Below are 18,974 nucleotides of genomic sequence, written 5' to 3'. Positions count from 1 at the left end.
ACATCTCAAAGGGTCAGGGGAAGGATTCACAATTCTAAGCCCTTTTTAGTGAATGCTCTCAAAGACAGGGTGGTCAGTAGCTTATCTTCGATGTTGGCTGGAATGAGCAGAATTCTCCTGGCAGTGTTGAACTTTCCAGACAGGCTTATGAGGGAAGGGCCGGGGTCTTCCCAGGGACATAGTCTTAGCTACTTGAAGTCATGCTGGAGTTTGATGTCTCTTAGCCTAGAGGTCTGGATGGGGTGGTTATGTTCAATTCTTACTACTGAAAGTGACTTGAAGCAGTGTCACTCCTGGACCAGAGGACACATGAGTCCTCAGATCTTGGTTTCTAAATACCATTCCCTTTAAAGCAAACAAGTATCCTTGGCTAAATTGGTTGATTCTAGATTAGGGACAGGGAAAGTACAATGTGTTTGGAACATCTTGTCCAGAAAAACAGAAAGTCTCAAGAACCAGTGGGCAGGACCAGCTACGTAATTTGTAGGGCCCAGTGCAATGAAAATGCAGGCCCCTTGTTGAAAAATGATGAGGAATGTCAGAATAGCAATAGCGGAACAGTGAGGCATGCAGGTGGCTTTCCTAAGAGCACGATCTGGTGCAACTACCCAGGTCACACACCCGCGATGCTGACCCTGATAATGGAAGATGGGTTAGAAGTTCAGAGAAGCCAGCTTGAAGGGGCTCCTGCTGGTTAATTTTGGGACAATTTGAGCACCAAAGAACAATAATAATGGCGATGGGTTATAAAACATGAAATCAGAAGAGAAGGCATGAGTTTATAGTGATACCAAAAAGATGGGTATGCAAGGGAGGGAAAATTTTTATGAAGAATGTCTGCTAATAAATGTAGACAGAATGATAGAATTAGGGAAACTACCATTTTTTGCAGTCACCAATGTAACAACGATGCTAAAACCATTGGATTAAAGATTGTTGAGGAAAAGGATATGCACATAAGTGATGTCTGCCTTCATTACCCCAGATGTTACTTATTAATTACAAATGGGGAAAGATGCTTTCACAATAGAGAGATCTGGCAGAATCCACCTTTACCAAGTGAACAATTCTGCATGGCTGACTATGAGACAATATGTTAATCATGTGCCTCCTGATATGAATACCATGTAGTATTTTGTCCAAGACATTGAATATGAATCTGATCATGAGAAAGCAATCAAACAAGGTAACTGGCCTGAACCCTTACAAAATGAAAGAAAAAAGAAAAAAAAGCACCCCAGAGCTGTTCTGGATAGAAGGAGGATAAAGAAACATGAGAACCAAGTGAATCGCATGACTTTTAATGACCTAGATTGAAAAGGAGCTACGGAAGACTTTCAGGGGACAACTCAGGAAACTAGGATTTTGGACTGCAGATAATCCTATGCATCAATGTTAAATTTCTTGGGTGTAATGATCGTGTAGGAAAATGTCTTTGTTTTTTGAAGATACATGCCAATGGTTTTAAAATGAAATGCCCTGAGGTCTGCCACTTGGTTTCAGATGAAAGGGAGGGGGAGAAGGGAAAGAGAGAGAGAAGAGAGGGAGAGATTCAGAGGGGGAGAGAGAGAAGGAGGGAGGTGGGGAGAGGGATAGAGAGGGCAAATGTAGCAAAATGCTAACAATTATTTGAATGTGGGCCAAGAGTATATAGCTATTATACTATTTTTTTTTCACTTTTCTATAGGACAGACATTCTAAAAAATAAGCTAAGGAGAAAAGTTTTCCTAGCTAAGGTCACATATCAAGGAGGAACACAGTTCCTACCCCATCAAGGGCAGAAAGTCTCTCTAGCTTGATTGGCAGGACCCTGAAGGGGCAGACACACCACCAGACACGTTAATATAATTCATGTGTGTCTCTGATCTGTGTGCCCAGCACCATCAGTCATGGTGAGCAGAGCAGAGCTGATAGCAGACAGCAGTGTATGATGGGCACCCATCCCTAATGTGGACTAACGAGAAGAGCCGAGACTGGTATTGGTAGACCAGCTGGCTGAGGTTCCTTCTGTGTTCAGGTGCCAGTGCAGGCTTGGACAACTTTTTTGGGTCTTATTTGAAAATTGGAGAAAATATGCCTGCTCTACTTATGCTACAGAGATTGAATAAGATAATGTATGAGACAAAACATTCTTATTTCATAGATTTATTTTGTAGATTATCTCATTGTATTTTATGGATTTAATTCTGGAAATAGAGGTTTTTAAAATATATATGAGCTCTTACAGATGTTTTTGCTATTTGTAGTCTTGTTATAATTTGTGTCCTATAAATACAGAATTCATGATCATTCTATTTCACACAATTACCATCAAAAAAAGAAAAAAAGAAGCAGTGCATCCAAAATGGTAAAATCATTTCAGCTGCATTATTGAGTACTCCTGACAGGAGAGGACTTCTATTCTGAGTGGGCTTCCAACTGCACATTTCAAACTTGTTTTTCCTCTTCACTACCTGTATCGTTTCAGGGCTGGGTATAGTAGGCCACGTTCATATCATGATATGCCTTCTGGGTGAATCAGCCTAATGGGAAGCAGGGATATCCCTGGAAGCCACCCTCACACCAGGATGGCTAGCAATAACCATACATCCAACTGATTGTGAATCATGTAGATCTACCCTGCCAAGCCCTGGCATCCCTGACTCAACTTCTCCTTTTTTTTTTTTTCTTAAGATTTTATTTATTTAGTTGAGAGAGAGAGAGAGTGCATGCACGAGCAGGGGGAGGGGTAGAGGGAGAGGGAGCTGAGCAGGGAGCCTGATGTAGGGCTCGATCCCAGGACCCTGAGTCTGTGACCTGAGCCGAAGGCAGAGACTTAACTGACTGAGCCACCCAGGCGCCCCTTGACTCTATTTCTCCTTAGCTGGAATCCAAAATGTCACAGCCATTCCAGTGGTATCTGTGCAAGGGGAAGTATGAGGGAGAGAAAATCCAAGAGGACAAAGACAATGGTATTAACCAATTCTAGTTAAAATATCTTACTTAAAAAAAAAACAACCAAAACCAAAACACAAGGGGAGTGAAAGACCAAGACAAGGGAGAGAATTTATCAGCATTTGTGACATTAAAAAAGAGGTAGAGGTGTCCGTCGGGCAGTCAGAAATGTGGGTTTGGAGAGATGATGGATGGCAATGTAGAGATGATGAAGTCATTTCACAATCATCGTGGCTGCGTGAGTGGATGAGCTGCCACCAAAAGAAAGGGTGTAGAAGGAGAAGAGAAGTGAACGGAGGGCGGAATGGTGGGTGATGCCTGCATTCTGTTGTGAGGTACAGGTGACCACTGTAAAGTCTTGGGCCACCATGCTGATCACAGCCAAGATAAGAGAGCTGTGAGGGATGAGCACAACCAAGTTGATTTGGGTTTTTGTCACTTATAGTGGAAAGGTTTTGATAATACATTTAAATATTGAAAACTGGATGTAAACCTATGCTTATAGCTCTTATACAATTATAAAATCAAAACATACTAGGTGCTAGCAAAACTACAAAACTCATAAAGTAGAAATTACCCTTTATTGTGACAGATGGAATTGTCTTGCTAAAATAAAATCACTGCTATTGGTGTTAAAAGTAGAAAAATCTATTTGTGTGGTCAAGATTTCACTTGTTGGTTTGGTTATTTTGATTTTGAGCATACTGCCCATTATTTGAGTAATTGTCATGATCTGTGTTGATATTTCTTCTCTTTTTAAAATTTATTTATTTATTTATTTATTTATTTATTTATTTATTTATTTATTTATTTTCTCTTTAACACAGTTTGTTTTACATCCCTTATCTGTTATTTAGAAGAGACAGTCTAATAGTGCATCTCACATGTGATGACAAAAGTATCATTTGGCAAAATTTATTCCTTGATTGTTCACTCTGCACATTAATGATGTGTGGTAAGTGGGTGTGTGTTTTCATCATGCAATCCTTATTCCGCATGGCTTACACTGTGAATATAAAGCTGGATGCTGGGACACACACTTCTGAGTTCTATGTGCTTATACCATCATGTGGATTTCAGTGACTCAGTTCTCCCACCATTTTTCTCCCATCAAACTACTACAATACCTTCATCTTGATAGTCTGGCTTCAAATGGCCTGCAAATACTTAACCATACAAAGAAAAGAACTAAAGATATAATGGTCAACTAAAATTGGGGGTGGAGGGAAGCACACAAGGGGGAAGAAAGGAGAGATCTACTGATTCATCATTGCTCAAAAAAGGTGTCCATACTGTCAAAAGGATGTATATGCCAACCTTTCCGTGGCAAAGGCTTTTTGGGAGACAGTGTAATGTGATACAAGGAGCATATGGTTTGGGAGTGAGACAACTCTGATTTTGATTGATGCTCTCACTAACTTTGACACTGGGAAGTTATTTAATTACTTGGTTTTCTCATCTGTAGAGTAGTGTTACAATGATTAAATGAAAGCCTTGTAGGGGCGCCTGGTGGCTCAGTTGGTTAAACAACCTTGTTTCAGCTCCGGTTGTGATCTCGTGGTCACAGGATTGAGCCCTGCGTCAGGCTCTGGGCTTAGTTCAGAGTCTGCTTGGGACTCTCTCTCCCTCTCCTTCTGCCCCCCCCGCTTGCGCACACGTGCTCTCTCTCTCCATCTCCCTCTAAGATAAATAAATAAATCTTTAAAAATAAAAATTAAAAAAATGAGGTCTTGTAGCTGAAATGCCTGAAGCTGTGCCTGCTACACAGTTGGTGTTCACTAATAGTAGTTATTATCAGTTTTAGGCATTGAGCAGGACTAGAATAAATGTGGAACTCAAAATGGTGGCAGGTTAGGTAAGTAAGGCTCAGAGGTATGATGGGTTTGACCATAGAGAGGGCTGTGTCAATCAGACCAACTGAGCAAAGGGTGGGGGTTGGCACCTCGTGCTACACAGACTTTACGTATCCAGATTATTGCCCGTTCTGAATTTTGAGCCGCATTGTAACATCCCACTGTATTTATCAAGATAGTTGCACCTGTTTCAAATTGTCCAAAAACTTCATATTAATCACAGCTTTTTTTGTAAATTTATTATCATTTTGGGAAAATCTTTGGTATGCAGTCCATTCTTGGGGATTAAAATGATTATTTCGTTTGTCTTTGAGGGTTATAATGCTTTTGGTCTTCTTTGGAGCTTCTCTTTATAGTCCTTCTTAAAGAACTAATTTCTATTCTTTGTTGTTATCATTAGTGTAAAGAATTCAGTCCTAATCATTTAGTAGCAGAGGTTCAGTTCAAGCAGACCTGGACTTCCATCCTTACCATCACTTAGTTATTATTTGATCTTTTTGAACACTGGTTTTCTAACCTGGCAGATTAGGAATAATAATGCCCACCTCCTCTGGATTGGTATGAAGGATTAAATGAGATAATGTCTTGACAGCTCTGGGCTGATCATCAGCAACATCAGTAACCTTAGTACCATTATTCATATCCTCCCAACTCCTCCCATCCCAATTAAAGAGCTCTTTGCAGGATGAGCAGTTCTTTGGCATAAATATAGAATATTATATATGTAATATATATATATATATATATATATACACACACACATATTTATATTTTATTTTATTTTTGTAAGTAAGTAATCTCTACACCCAATGTAGGGATTGAACTCACAATCCCAGGATCAAGAGTCACACGCTCTACTAACTGAGCCAGCAAGGCAGCCCCCCACCACCAAATATTTAATTCATGTTGGGAAAATATTAAAAACTATAGTACCAGGCTGTGTCTTACCACATTTGAGAAAATCAGAGAGGAATTTTTAATTATAAGCTTACTTCGTCCAAGGTGAAGAGATACTAGAATTCCCAGGCAAGGGGGAAAAAAATCTGCCATTAACCTAAATATGTGATAATCATCAGAATTTCCTTTTTCCTGAGGAGTAGAGCTAAAACCTAAGTGATTCCCACAAATTACCCACAAACACATTTACTGAGAGGCAGTAGGGTGCAGGAGAGTCATTAATGAGTCATACAATTGAAGCAAGTCACTGCCTCTGCCTTTCTTCTGTTTCCTTGCCACCAAGTGAGGTATCTATCCTTACTAGGGGAGGGAAGGGTGGTTGGGAATATGTGTCGGACATTTCTGTTACTGGTAGCCACTGGACATACTCTGTATATGGTAGCCATTTTCCAAGATGGCCTCCAGGGATCCCTGCTTCTGGTGGTCACACCGCTCTGTGGTACCCCCCATGGTACGGCAAAGTTGGTCTATGGGACCAATAGGATGCCACAGAAGTGAAGGTCAGCCACTTCCAAAGGTTAGAAGAGGTGCTGCAGCTTCTCTCTTGGACTCTCTCTCACCATCTGCTCTATCAAAAGCCTCACTGTGAGCAGCTCTATGGAGATGCCCGTGTGGTCAGGGACTGAAGCCTGCTGCAAACCAGCCATGTGAGTGACCTTGGAAGCAGGCCCTCCATACGCAATCAAGTCTCAGATGACTGCAGCCCCAGCTGACACCTGGAGTGCAAGCTTGTGAAGACCCGGAGCCCGAACCACCCAGCTGAGCTGCTCCCAGATGCCCGACCTATAGAAATCAAGATAGTAAAAGGTCATTGTTTTAAGATGCTAAGTTTAAAGTAATTTGTTGTACAGCAATAGGTAACTAATACAGGATGCTACTGGCTTTTTATAAGCAGAGCCAAGGAAGCTAGATGTCCTACAGTCTGTGGAACAGTCCTGCTCAGTGAAGACTTTTCCTACCTTCCCATAGACTGAATATTTGTGTCCCCCACAAAATTCATATGTTGAAACCTAATCCCCAAGGTGATGGTATTTGAAAATGAGGACTTTTTGAAGTGATTGGGTCAGGAGGCAGGGGAGCCCTCAGGAATGGGGTTAGTGCCCTTATAAAAGGACCCAAAGAGCTTGCTCGCCCCTTCTGCCATATGGAGGCATAGCGAGAAGACAATTGTCTGTGAACCAGGAAGTGGGCCTTCACTGGACCCTAAATCTGCCACTACCTTGATCTTGGACTTCCCAGCCTCCAGAACTGTGAGAAAGAGATGTTTACTGTTTAAGTCACACAGTCCCTGGTATTTTTATTGAAGCCATCCAAATGGACTAAGACACACCCTCAATGTGGAACTCAGGTCTTTCCTCACACTGGCATGATCCTTCCGGGTTTGAAATGTGTAGGATTGTATCCATTCCTTTACTCAAAGCACAGCTCCCCTGGTACATTGGCCAGCTGCAGTTTTACCTTTGCAGGCTTTTGCCAGATAAAACATATGGTAATTGAGTAGGCCTCATTCATTATCAACCAACAAAGCTCGGAGTTATGTCTCCAAAGTCCAAAAATGTACAAACAGTGAAGATGAAGATGAGAGTAATAAATGTGACTAAGGGAAACTGAAAGTTTTGATTTAGGTATGGAGATAAGACAACACAGATAAACAGTACAAATGACAAATAAGACCTAAAGATGAGAGATAGGGAAACAAAGAGAAAAAAAAGATGAAGGAAGAAGATTTTTAAAGATTTGGTGGATCGCTTCTTGACCATCATCTTAAGAAAATATAAAATGTGTGTATTTTGGGTTGTTTGAGAACGTAGACTCCCAAGATGCCCTTTTTGCCTGGGGTTTGTTATAAACAACACTTGTTCAAGAGAGTAAGACATTGTTTTTTTTCTCCCCACAATCCAAAAACACCTGACTAAGGACAGGAAATGTACATTCAGTGAAGGACTATGTCAAAAACACAATCCATAAGAGAATGGATAAACTACTTTTTTTCTTTTGTATGGAATTAAATTGTTGGAAGGAAGCCAAGGAAGTGACACATTTCACCTCCTGTTTCTGGCTAAAACAATCCTTAACCCAGAGTAGTTGTTCATCAAATCACTTTCGGTCTTAGGTACTGTGGGTTAATGAATTTATTTCCCAGTCAATAAATTTTAATTTTTTCATATTTCCATGAGGAAATGAGATACAGTGCCTTCACATAGATTGTAAATCTATTCTACTTTTTATTAAAACTAGGGGAAAAATATCCTTTGGGTCATCTACTTGAACAGTAGTTTGGCTCCTACTGTGTGCAGGCTGGTGTTGATTTTTCATATCTTTATTTAAGTGACTTCTCTCCAACTTAGTTAAGGCAGAGAATAAATCATATTTCTTGCATGTTTTTCTGAATGTAATTGACTTTTCACTACCTGTCAGAGTCTTATAGCCTCCTCATCTGTAAAATATAAGCATTTACTATTTATGCTGTATACACACATATAGAGATGAAAGTACTTGTGAATAGTAAAGTGATAGAAAAATGCTAACTACTTTGTTTCCAATTCAGTTTATGGGAGTTGAATATTTTTTTCCTAAATGTAGGACAGGGTAAGTTTGTACATATGAGAAAGCATGTCAAGCCTAAGTCAGGAGAGTGGAAAGTGAAAACAGCCAGTTGGATACGTGGTTCTTTTTTTTTTTTTTTAAAGATTTTATTTATTTATTTGTCAGAGAGAGAGAGAAAGAGCACAAGCAGGGGGAGCAGCAGGCAGAGGGAGAAGCAGGCTCCCTGCTGAGCAAGGAGCCCGATGTGGGACTCGATCCCAGGACCCTGGGATCATGACCTGAGCTGAAGGCAGATGCTTAACTGACTGAGCCACCCAGGCGTCCCTTTTCCCCAGCTTTAATGAGATATAATTTACATCCAAAAAAATTCATCCACTTTAGGTGTACATACTGATAAATTTGGACAACTGTGTTCACTTATATAACCAACACCACAATCAAAATCAAGATATAAAACTTTACTCCAAAATCTCCCTCTTGCCTCTCTGCAGATAATCCTCAACTGTTATTCCTGACTCTAGACAACCGCTCACTGATCTGCCTTCTGTCACTCATTTTGCCCTAAGTAAATTTTTATTGGAAACTGCTGTGGTCTGAATGTTTGTGTCTTCCCCAAATTTACATGTTAAAATTCTAATCCCCCATGTGATGGTATTAGGAGGTGGGGCCTTTGGGGTGATTAGATCAGGAGGGGATTAGTAGCTTTATAAAGAGACACCACAGAGCTCTCTTGCCCCTTCCACCAGGTGAAGACCCAGGGAAAAGATGCCATCTATACCAGAATCTGCCAGCATCTTGATCTCGGGCTTTCCAATGCCCAGAACAGCAAGAAAAAACTTTCTGTTGTTTATAAGCACCCAGTGTGGTATTTTGTTATATGTTATATATATATAACCTGAATTGACTAAGACAGAAATGCATCTCTTAATTTCTGGGACTGGAGATATATATATTTTCCCCCCAGTTTACTTATCTGTTAGTAATTTTACTTGTCTCTAGAGTAAGACGGATTTCACCATCAATTCTATTCCTATTTTTCATTTTTATAGATGGAAGCTTTGAGAAACCTTACTCACAAATAAATGGATGGAAAAGGAAGACGTTTTTTTAGAGCAATGACTCTCAAATCTTTGAGCTCCTTTTGAGTTATGCCCCAAGTCAGAGCAATCTAATCACAAACGACTTGGGATGGCTTACCAGGAGACAGGTCCATGAGGTCTGATTTCAATTCTGTTGCTATGCAGAGCTGGAGACCGCCAGCTGGGAGGGTCGGCTACTTGGCCACCAGAGTCATGTGCTTTCTCAGAACCAGCACCAATATTTCCATTTGTCCCTTTGTTTGCTGCCCTAGAGGTTTTTTCCCATCCAGGATAATGCAACAGGGTGCTATGAAGGGTGTGCCTTTGTTTGGGAAAGGGGAAAGAAAGGCCAGCCTGAAAGGATTAGAGAAGAGACGCTGTCCCCCATCCCCCATCCCATCACAGGTCAGCTCTGAAACAGAGCAAGTGAGGAAAGATTAGATATTGAAGCTGAGGATCTAGAAATGGACTCCCTTAAAACACCTATGTACACGTACCCCTTCGAAAGTCTTCACAAGGAGTGCTTTATCCTAGTTAAAGACCTCTGCCTTATACAGCTAGTATTAGATTGGGTTCAGTCCCTGGTTATCCTCGCCTCTTTTGGTTCTATACACTCTCCTCCTTATGGGACCTAATCTGCATCTCTGACTTCCCCCACCACAGAGAGGCTGGTCACTCCCAGCTTCGACCCCTGGCCTGACTCTAAGAACCATGTATCCAGGAACGTCTGGGTGGCTCAGTCGGTTAAGCATCTGCCTTTGGCTTGGGTCATGATCCCAGGATCCTGGGATTGAGTCCCACATCGGGCTCCCTGCTCAGCGGGGACCTTGCTTCTCCCTCTCCCTCTGCCTCTCCCCCTGCTCACGCTCTCTCTCTCTCTCTCTCTGACAAACAATTAAATTTAAAAAATCTTTAAAAAAAAAAAGAATAAATAAATAAAATCTTCAAAAAAAAATAAAGCTGGGGAAAAGGTTTACTTTTCTGTTTAATTTTCATTTATCAAATTTATAGTATTTATGTTGTTTTGATCAATTATGTACCAGTAATCAATGTGATGGCAACTCAACACAGAGGTCGCTGGTCACACACAGCTGTGGAATAACTGCCCACCCTCTAGTAAGTGCTGCCCCTCATGAGCAGCAGACTTCTCAGTGTGGACTATTGGGTTTGGCCTGACTCTAGACACTCTTCTCTTCTTTGATATTTGACTCTTGAACACTATTGTATCAGGTTGGCTTACTGAGGAATCATCTTGTTAGTTTTGGTGCCCAGGATTAATTTAAAATGAAAGTATAAAATTTTTTTTAAAGATTTTATTTATTTATTTGAGAGAGAGAGATAAATATAGTGTCAGAGAGCATGATGGAGATGAGCGAGCATGAGCGGGGAGGAGAGGGAGAAGCAGGCTCCCCGCTGGGCAGGGAGCCCCATGCAGGGCTCGATCCCAGGACCCTGGGATCATGACCTGAGCCAAAGGCAGACGCTTAACCGACTGAGCTACCCAGGTGCCCCGAAAATATAAAATTTTTAATAGGTCAAAATCTTTTGTGTTTCATTCAATATGCTTTTTTTTTTTTTTTTTTTTTTGGTAAGAATTTACCTGAAGAGCCTAATAGCAATGAGAAAATTGTTTGGAGAACATAGAACCTGAGTTAAAGGGAGTTTAAGGGCTTTTAATGATGGTTCATCCAGGCTATGATAGGATTTGGAAAATCATCTCCATAAAACTATGTGGTATACCTTTTTCTTGCCGAAATATTCCCATAGTTGTAGCATTTCCCTTTGATGGGCAAGGTTGAATGACAAATTCTTGCCATTTGATTCCTTTTTTTTCAAGAATTCATATATATATTTTTTTAAGTAGCCTCTACACCCAGGGTGGAACCCAATGCGGGGCTTGAACTCATGACCCTGAGATCAAGACCTGAGCTGAGATCAAGAGTCAAATGCTTAACGAACTGAGCCACCCAGGTGTCCCTAGACATCTACCATTATATTTTGAGGACTTGTTTTCTATTCTGTGTTAAGTTAGTTAACTTCAGATTCATTATATTTAATCAAATTGAGGATTAGGACATAGTCTAAATTTTGTAGTAGTGCTTTGGGTAAGTGATTAATATCTCCAGATAGCTAATCTTATTTTGAATTTTTCTTTTTAATTTTCTTATTGAGCCATAACTGACAAAAAATAAAATCCCCCCCTTTTAAAGTGAACAATTTAGAGGTTTTTTTAGTATATTCATAAGGCTGTGCAACCATTGCTATTGTCCAATTCCAGGACATTTTGATCATTTGAAAAAGAAACCACATTCAGTTAGTAGTCACTCTTCATGCCCCTGCCCCCAGCCCCTGGCAACTACTTACTTTCTGTCTTTATGGATTTGCCTATCCTATATATTTCATATAAATGGAATTATGTAATAGGTGGCCTTTTGCATTTCACTTTCAATTCTCATAATGTTTTAAGTTTATCTATGTTGCAGCATGTATCATGGATCATTACTTCATTCCTTTTTGTGGCTGGATAATATTCCATTATATGGATAGACCACATTTTGATTATTGATTCATCAGTTGATGGACATTTGGGTTGTTTTGACTTTTAGGCTATTATGAATTATGGCGCTATGAACATCCCTGTACAAATTTTTACGTGAACATTTGTTCTCAACTCTCTTGGGTATATATTTAGGAGTAGAACCGCTGGGTCATATGATAAATCTGTGTTTAACTTTTTGAGGAACTTTCAGAATGTTTTCCAAAGTAGCTGCAACATTTCTCATTTCCACCAGCGATGCACAGAGGTTCCAGTTTCTCCACAGTCTTGCCAACATTTGTTATTTTTGTTGTTTTGATTGTGGCTTTAATGTGTATTTCCCTAATGGCTTAGGACTTTGAGCATCTTTTCCTGTGCTTTTTGGCCATGTTGGCCACAGGGTAAATGTCTATATGAGTATTCTGCCCTTTTTTTTTTTTTTTTTTTTTGTATTTTGCTCATTTTAAATTGTCTTTAAAGAAAAAAAAATTTTTTTAAATTGTGGTTGTAAGAGTTCTTTATATAGGGGCGCCTGGGTGGCTCAATTGGTTAAGCATCTGCCTTCCTTTGGCTCAGGTCATGATCTCAGGGTACTGGGATCAAGCCCCACATCAGGCTCAGTGGGAATTCTTCTTCTCCCTCTGTCTCTCCCTCTGCCCCCCACTCATGCTCATTCTCTCTATCTCTCTCTCAAATAAATAAATAAAATCTTTAAAAAAGGAGTTCTTTATATATATTTTTTATAATATTAAGTTTTCTATTTCCTTGTTCATCTTCTGTCTAGTTGTCACTATTTTTTAAAGATTTTTAAAAAATTTATTCATTTGAGAGAGAGTGAGAGAGCACAAGTAGGTGGAGAGGCAGAGGGAGAGGGAGAAGCAGACTTCCCACTGAGCTGAGAGCCTGATGTGGGGCTCGATGCCAGGACCTAGAGATCATGACCTGAGCTGAAGGCAGAGGCTTAACCATCTGAGCCACCCAGGTGCCCCCAGTTGTCACTATTAAAAATGGAGTACTGAAGTCTCCACCTATCATTATTGAGTTGTCTGTTTCTCCTCTGATTTCTGATGGCTTTTGCATCATGTATTTTAGGGTTCCATTGTTTAGTGCATATATATTTATAATTATTTTATCTTCTTAATGGATTGACACTTTTGTCATTATAAAAGGTCCCTCTTTGCTGCAAGTAACAATTGATTTAAAATCTATTTTGTCAGATATTAGTATAGCCACTACAGCTTTCTTTGGGTTACTATTTGCATGGTATGTTTTTCCATTCTTTTACTTGAAACCTATTTGTATCTTTGTATCTAAAACGTGTGTCTCAGGGCACCTGGGTGGCTCCGTCAGTTGAGCGTCTGCCTTTGGCTCAGGTCATGATCCCGGGGTCCTGGGATCGAGTTCCGCATCGGGCTCCCTGCTCGGCGGGAGGCCTATTTCTCCCTTTCCCACTGCCCCTGCTTGTGTTCCCTCTCTCGCATTCTCTCTGTCAAATAAATAAAATATTTAAAAAATAAATAAATAAAAGGAATGTCTCTTGTGGACAGCACATAGTTGGATCATGTGTTTTTATCCATCCTCCCAGTCTTTGCCACCTTTTAAATGGAATGTTTAATCCATTTACATTTAATGTAATTATTGGTAAGGTAAGATTTGCATCTGCCATTTTGCTATTTCTCTATGTCTTTTGCCTTTTGTGTTCCTCTATTCCTGTGACTGCCTTCTTTTTAAAGATATTTTCTAGAGTAGAATTTAAATTCCCTTGTCATTTATTATATTTTTTAAGTTACTTTCTTAATGCTTGATCAGTGAATTTTAATTAAATTTTTAGTTTATAAAAAACTAGGTTCAAATTAATACCAAATTGATTTCAATAGTATATAAAACCTTTACTCTTATGTATCTCTATTCCTTCCCCCTCCTTTGTGTTATTATTTTCATACAAATTACATCTTAATATTTTACATTCCCACCCACACAAATTTAGAATTATTAGTTTATGTGGTTGCCTTTTAGATCAGGTGGGAGGAAAAAGTTACAAACAAAATATACATTTATGCTGTCTGTGTGTTCTGCCCATTTAGTGATTTTTATTGATGTTCTTTATTCATGTGGATATAAGTTACTATCTTGTGTCCTTCCATTTCAGCCTTCCTTTAGATTTTCTTGTATTTCAGGTGTGCTAGTAACAAATTCCCTCAGTTTTTGTTTATCTAGTAATGTCTTTATTTCTCCTTCATTTTTGAAAAATAATTTTCTGGCTATAGAATTCTTGGTTGATAGTTTTCTCTTTCAACAGCTTTGAGTACATCATCCCATTACCTTCTGGCTTCCTTGGTTCTAATGAAATTCAGCTGTTTATCTTATTGAGGATCACTTGTATATGATAAGTTACTTCTCTCTTGCTGCTTTCACAATTCTCTGTCTTTGTATTTTCAACAGTTTGATTATATTGTGTCTAGATGTGGATCTCTTTGAATTTACCCTACTTAGACTTCTTGGATAATAATTTCTTGGATGTGTAGATTAATGTTTTTTTTCACATTTGGGAAGTTTTGGGTCAGTAGTTCTTCAAATATTCTTTAGTCTCCTTGTTCTTTTTCTGTGACTGTCATTATAGTATATTGCTATGCTTGATGAGGTCCCACAAGTCTCTGAAGTTGTAAATAGATTCAATTTTCTTTATTTTTTTTCTTTTTCTCAGACTTGATACTCTCAATTGATCTATCTTCAAGTGTGTTGATTCTTTCTTCCATCTGATCAAAACTTCTATTGAGTCTCTTTATAGTGAATTGTTTTATTTCCATTATTGCACTTTCAATTCTAGAACTTCTATTTGTTTCTTCTTTGTAAGGTAAGATAAGAATGTGAGAAGGTAAGGTAAGAATGTGAGAAGTTACAGCAACTGAATTTCTAATTTAGTAACGTTAAAATATCAAATGGGTGGGAATAGATAAGATGCTTTGGAAACAACCACATTTGATAATAATAATTTATTCATGTATTCTTTATCATCAGAAATCTAATGACAAAGCATCACACAGATCTAAATTGAAGGATCTTTCTACAAAATAACAAGCCTATAGTCTTCACAAGTTTCACTGTTACAAAAGGCAAAAGAAGGCCAAGCAACTATTGCAAATTAAAAAGACTGAGGAGACATATCTACTAGGCACAGTGTGTGATGATGGACTGAATCTCATGTTAGGAAAAAATTTTACTATAAAAGACATTATTGGGATCATTGACAAGATTTGAATATGAAATATATATTCATCAGCATGTCAACTTTCTTGTTTTTGATCATTGTCCTGTGGTTATGTTATAGCATGTCCTTATTCTTGGAAAGTACATGTTTAAGTATTTGAAAGTAAAGGAGCATGATGTTTACATATTATTCTCAAATGGTTCAGAATGTGTGTGTGTGTGTGTGTGCGTATGTGAGAGAGAGAGAGAGAGCATGAGCACAAATGTAAAATGTTAATGGTAAATTTGACTAAAGCATATATGGAAGTTCTCTGTACTATTTTTTTTTTTTTTTGCAAATTTTCTATACATTTGAGATTTTATCAAAACCAAAAGTCAAAAAAATAATTTTTATAGAGGACCTATGTTATGCCAGACATTGTTCTAATTATTGAGACACAGCAGTTTACAAAAGAAAACTTCTTGCCATCAGGTAGTTTACATCCTAATGGGGGAGACAGAATGAACTAAAGAAGTAAATGATACTGTATATTGGATGGTGATAAGTGAAATGAAGACAAATAAGCAGGGTAGAAGGATAAGAACTTCCAGAGTGAGGTATTTACAATTTTAAATAGACGGTGGGTTAGACACCTCTTCTGTCTTCAGATCTCTTGAATGCAGACTCTGATGCAGGTACAACCTGGTAGCACCACCTGCCTCTTGTTTCCCAGTCTAGCGCTGCTCTGTTGTTGACAAGGTGTGGGACACCCCTCTTAGTGCCCAGTCCTGTGCATGCATGACCCAAATTGCAGGTTACTTAATGCCCTTTGTTGGTTTGCAAACTCAGCCCCATATGTGCAGGGCAAGAAGAGACCAAATAAAGAGGCAGGCTATTCCAGATTGGTAGGTGGCAGGTTCAATAAGTAAGGGAACTTACATATGTGGCTGTCTTGGATGGAGGCAAGATGAGTAGACCTCCACACCTGCCTGCCAAATTTTAAAAGCCTACAGAGGCCTTAACTGGGTTTAGTCACATATACCATCCAGATGGTCTCAACAACACCTTACTGTCTCAAGGCTGTGTCTTTGAAAGAGCTCCCACTATGGGAACTGTAGGCAGAGTGTGCTTTTTAACAGGGGTGGGGGTGAGGACCTCTGACTGCCCAGGTCCAGCTTGAGGTTCAACCAGTGGTCATGTCCTCTAGATTACTTTCTCCAACACCCCCTGGGGCTAACCTTTGACCAATGTGGAGCAGGGGCTGACAGATACATGCTTCCTCCTTTCTCTTCTACCTGCCCCCATAAATGAAGGCTCCTAAGGGACCTGTTGAAAGACTTCTCAGTTGGTCCAATAGGACGGAGTGACCAGTCACCAATTTTGTAATGCTACTTTGCATCCTTGTGTTGTTCATCTGCCCTACTTTGCCCCCTTCCCTCTGTCTTCTGATCCCTGAAATCACAATCCCCAATAAAGTACACACAAGCATCTTTCTCAGATTCTGTTTTTTGGGGGGAATCTAAGCTAAGGTGGTAGCAGGAAAGGGCCCACTGAGAAGATACCTTCTTAAATGGGAATTCATCAAACATTTTAAACAATTCAGTGATATAGGTTCTATTACTATCACCTCTTATTTCATTTTTGAGGAAACTGGGGTTTGGGGTGATGATGCAGCTACCCCAAGATCACACAGTATAGAACAGGGAGAACCCAGTTAGTCTGTCTCCTGGCTCACTCTCATTCTGCCACCTCTTTTCTCCCATCATATTTATTACTGCCATTTTGAAAGTTCCAGTTTTACCAATGAAGTCGACAGGAACCTAAGAAAGAGTTCTTTTGATGTCAGGATCTCAAGGTTAAGGGAAAATTTATAATGAGGATCAGGGTGTTAGTGATAGTAATACTCTTACTGTGTTAGTTAGGATAGGTTAGACTTAGCTGCACTAACAAACAACTCCAAAATTTCAGTGGCTGCCGGTAAGATCTCATTTTTGTTCATGTTATATTTTTATGGCAGGACAACTAGGGGTTTCCACTCTGCATTGTTTTGTAATCCAGGCTAATGTGGCAGTTACCATCTGGAGCATTGCTGGTTGCTGTAGCAAAGGGAAAGAGTGCTCTGGAGGGTCTTGCACCAGCAATGGAGGGTTCTGCATGGAAGTTACATATCACATTCTGTTCTCAATTTGTTAGCTGGCATGACTGTACCCAACCCAATGGGGCCAGGAAGCAGTCCTACTCTATGTTCAGAAATATTTGTTGAGCAGCATTAATGACTATCAGACCCACTGAGAAAACTCCAAAGGGAAATGAAACTCAGGTAACAAGAGGCAAGTTCTCCACTGTTATCGTCTTGTCTGAGGACAAGACGATAGAGAGCATCTTCTCTCCGAGATGAGGGAGACAGCAATATATGTCCTGGGAGTGCGGGGCTGGCTCAGTTGGTAGAGCATGTGACTCTTGATCTCCAAGTGGTGAGTTCAAGCCCCACATTGGGTGTAGAGCTTACTTAAAAAAAAAAAGTAGGGGTGCCTGGGTGGCAGAGTTGGTTAAGTGTCAGACTCTTGGTATTGGCTCAGGTTTGATCTTCGGGTAATGGGATTGAGCCCTGAGTCGGGCTGTGGGCTCAGCATGGAGTCAGCTTAGGACTCTCCCTCTTTCTGTCTCTGCCTCTTTCCACCACCCCCGCCCCCCACCCATGCTCATGTGTGCTGCTTCTAAAATAAATCAATAAACCTTTAAAAAAAAAAGTATATCCTGCTTATTTAAAAAACTGTATTCTAAGTGCTTAGCTTAAAATGCCTTTTCAGCTGATTTTTATTATTAATATTTTGAGGAGGTATAGCAATTACTCCAAAGCTCCACAGGCATCAATACTGCTGGAATAAATGATAGTATAACCTCAACATAGTTATGTCTTATTTATAGTTTTATTTGTATGTGCCCTATTTACTCAATGACACTCACAGGTTATACATTGCCCAAGTACACGATGCAGAAGGGTTATCACTAGCAATTATCTATAGCATTAGCTGCCATTTTGAGCCTGTCTACTAAGTGCAGATTTTGTTATAGTTCATTCTCTTGATATAATGAAAATGAGAGAGGGTTCCTGTATCGATTTGCTTCTTTATTCTAGATTTTGCAACATTGGAAAAGGTGGATCTTAACATTTTCTTTGTCAAAAAGAGTATATTTGCTCTTCTTTGAGAAATGCCTTGATGTTGGCATCACATATGAAATCTGCAATTAGTTATCTTCAACTGAACTGCATTGTCCCAGCTTCTTGGTGATAACATCACATCAGAATCTTTATTGCAGAGAGTAGATTATATAGATTATAGCTATTGCTTCCTCCTTATCAGCATAGCCTGCCACTTCATCCTGGATAGAAATGAAATTATTGTTACATGGCTTACACTTTTCCAAGCTCTGTTAGCTGCTCCTTAGTCCTTTAATTCCTCCTCCCTTTTATTTGGAAATGAATTATTTCATAGTTTATCTTAGTATCTTTCAGGTAGCAAGGCTAAATGCATGATATGTAATTACCAAAGTGATCTTTTATTTTTCCACTTTAAAAATGCCTTTTTCTAATTCTAGGCATGATGGGTCCTCCATTATAGCCACAAAAAATTGTTGTGACTTTGTAATATATACCAGTGCTCCCCTTGAACTTCTTGTGGGATAGTGAAAATATGAACAAGTAACATGTAATAAAACCTAGGAACACCTGTTTTGAATCGTTGCCTGGAGATCAACTGGCATTAGATTTTTATAATAAAGGATTGGGAAGGGCTGGCAATCTTGTTCCAGGGTGAGTCCTCCCTTTCTTTGGTAAGTCAGTCATTTATTGAATATTTACCTGGCATTTCATTTTGAAG

General features: G+C 39.4%; 1 protein-coding gene and 1 long non-coding RNA gene across 2 annotated transcripts in view; one reads left to right on the top strand and one right to left on the bottom strand.

Moving 5' to 3' along the window:
- Positions 1 to 18,974, top strand: part of USP6NL (USP6 N-terminal like) — a 246,248-nt gene that overhangs the window by 19,455 nt on the left and 207,819 nt on the right. The window lies entirely within an intron of this gene.
- Positions 18,209 to 18,974, bottom strand: part of LOC118548689 (uncharacterized) — a 3,770-nt gene continuing 3,004 nt past the window's right edge. The window contains exon 2 of the long non-coding RNA XR_004923708.2: positions 18,209 to 18,477. This is a non-coding gene — a long non-coding RNA (uncharacterized LOC118548689). The remainder of the gene's footprint in view (positions 18,478 to 18,974) is intronic.

This window comes from Halichoerus grypus, chromosome 6 (assembly GCF_964656455.1).
Source record: "Halichoerus grypus chromosome 6, mHalGry1.hap1.1, whole genome shotgun sequence".
Taxonomy (NCBI): domain Eukaryota; kingdom Metazoa; phylum Chordata; class Mammalia; order Carnivora; family Phocidae; genus Halichoerus; species Halichoerus grypus.
The sequence above is the reverse complement of the archived record's forward strand: the minus strand, read 5'-3'. Positions and strand labels throughout refer to the sequence as shown.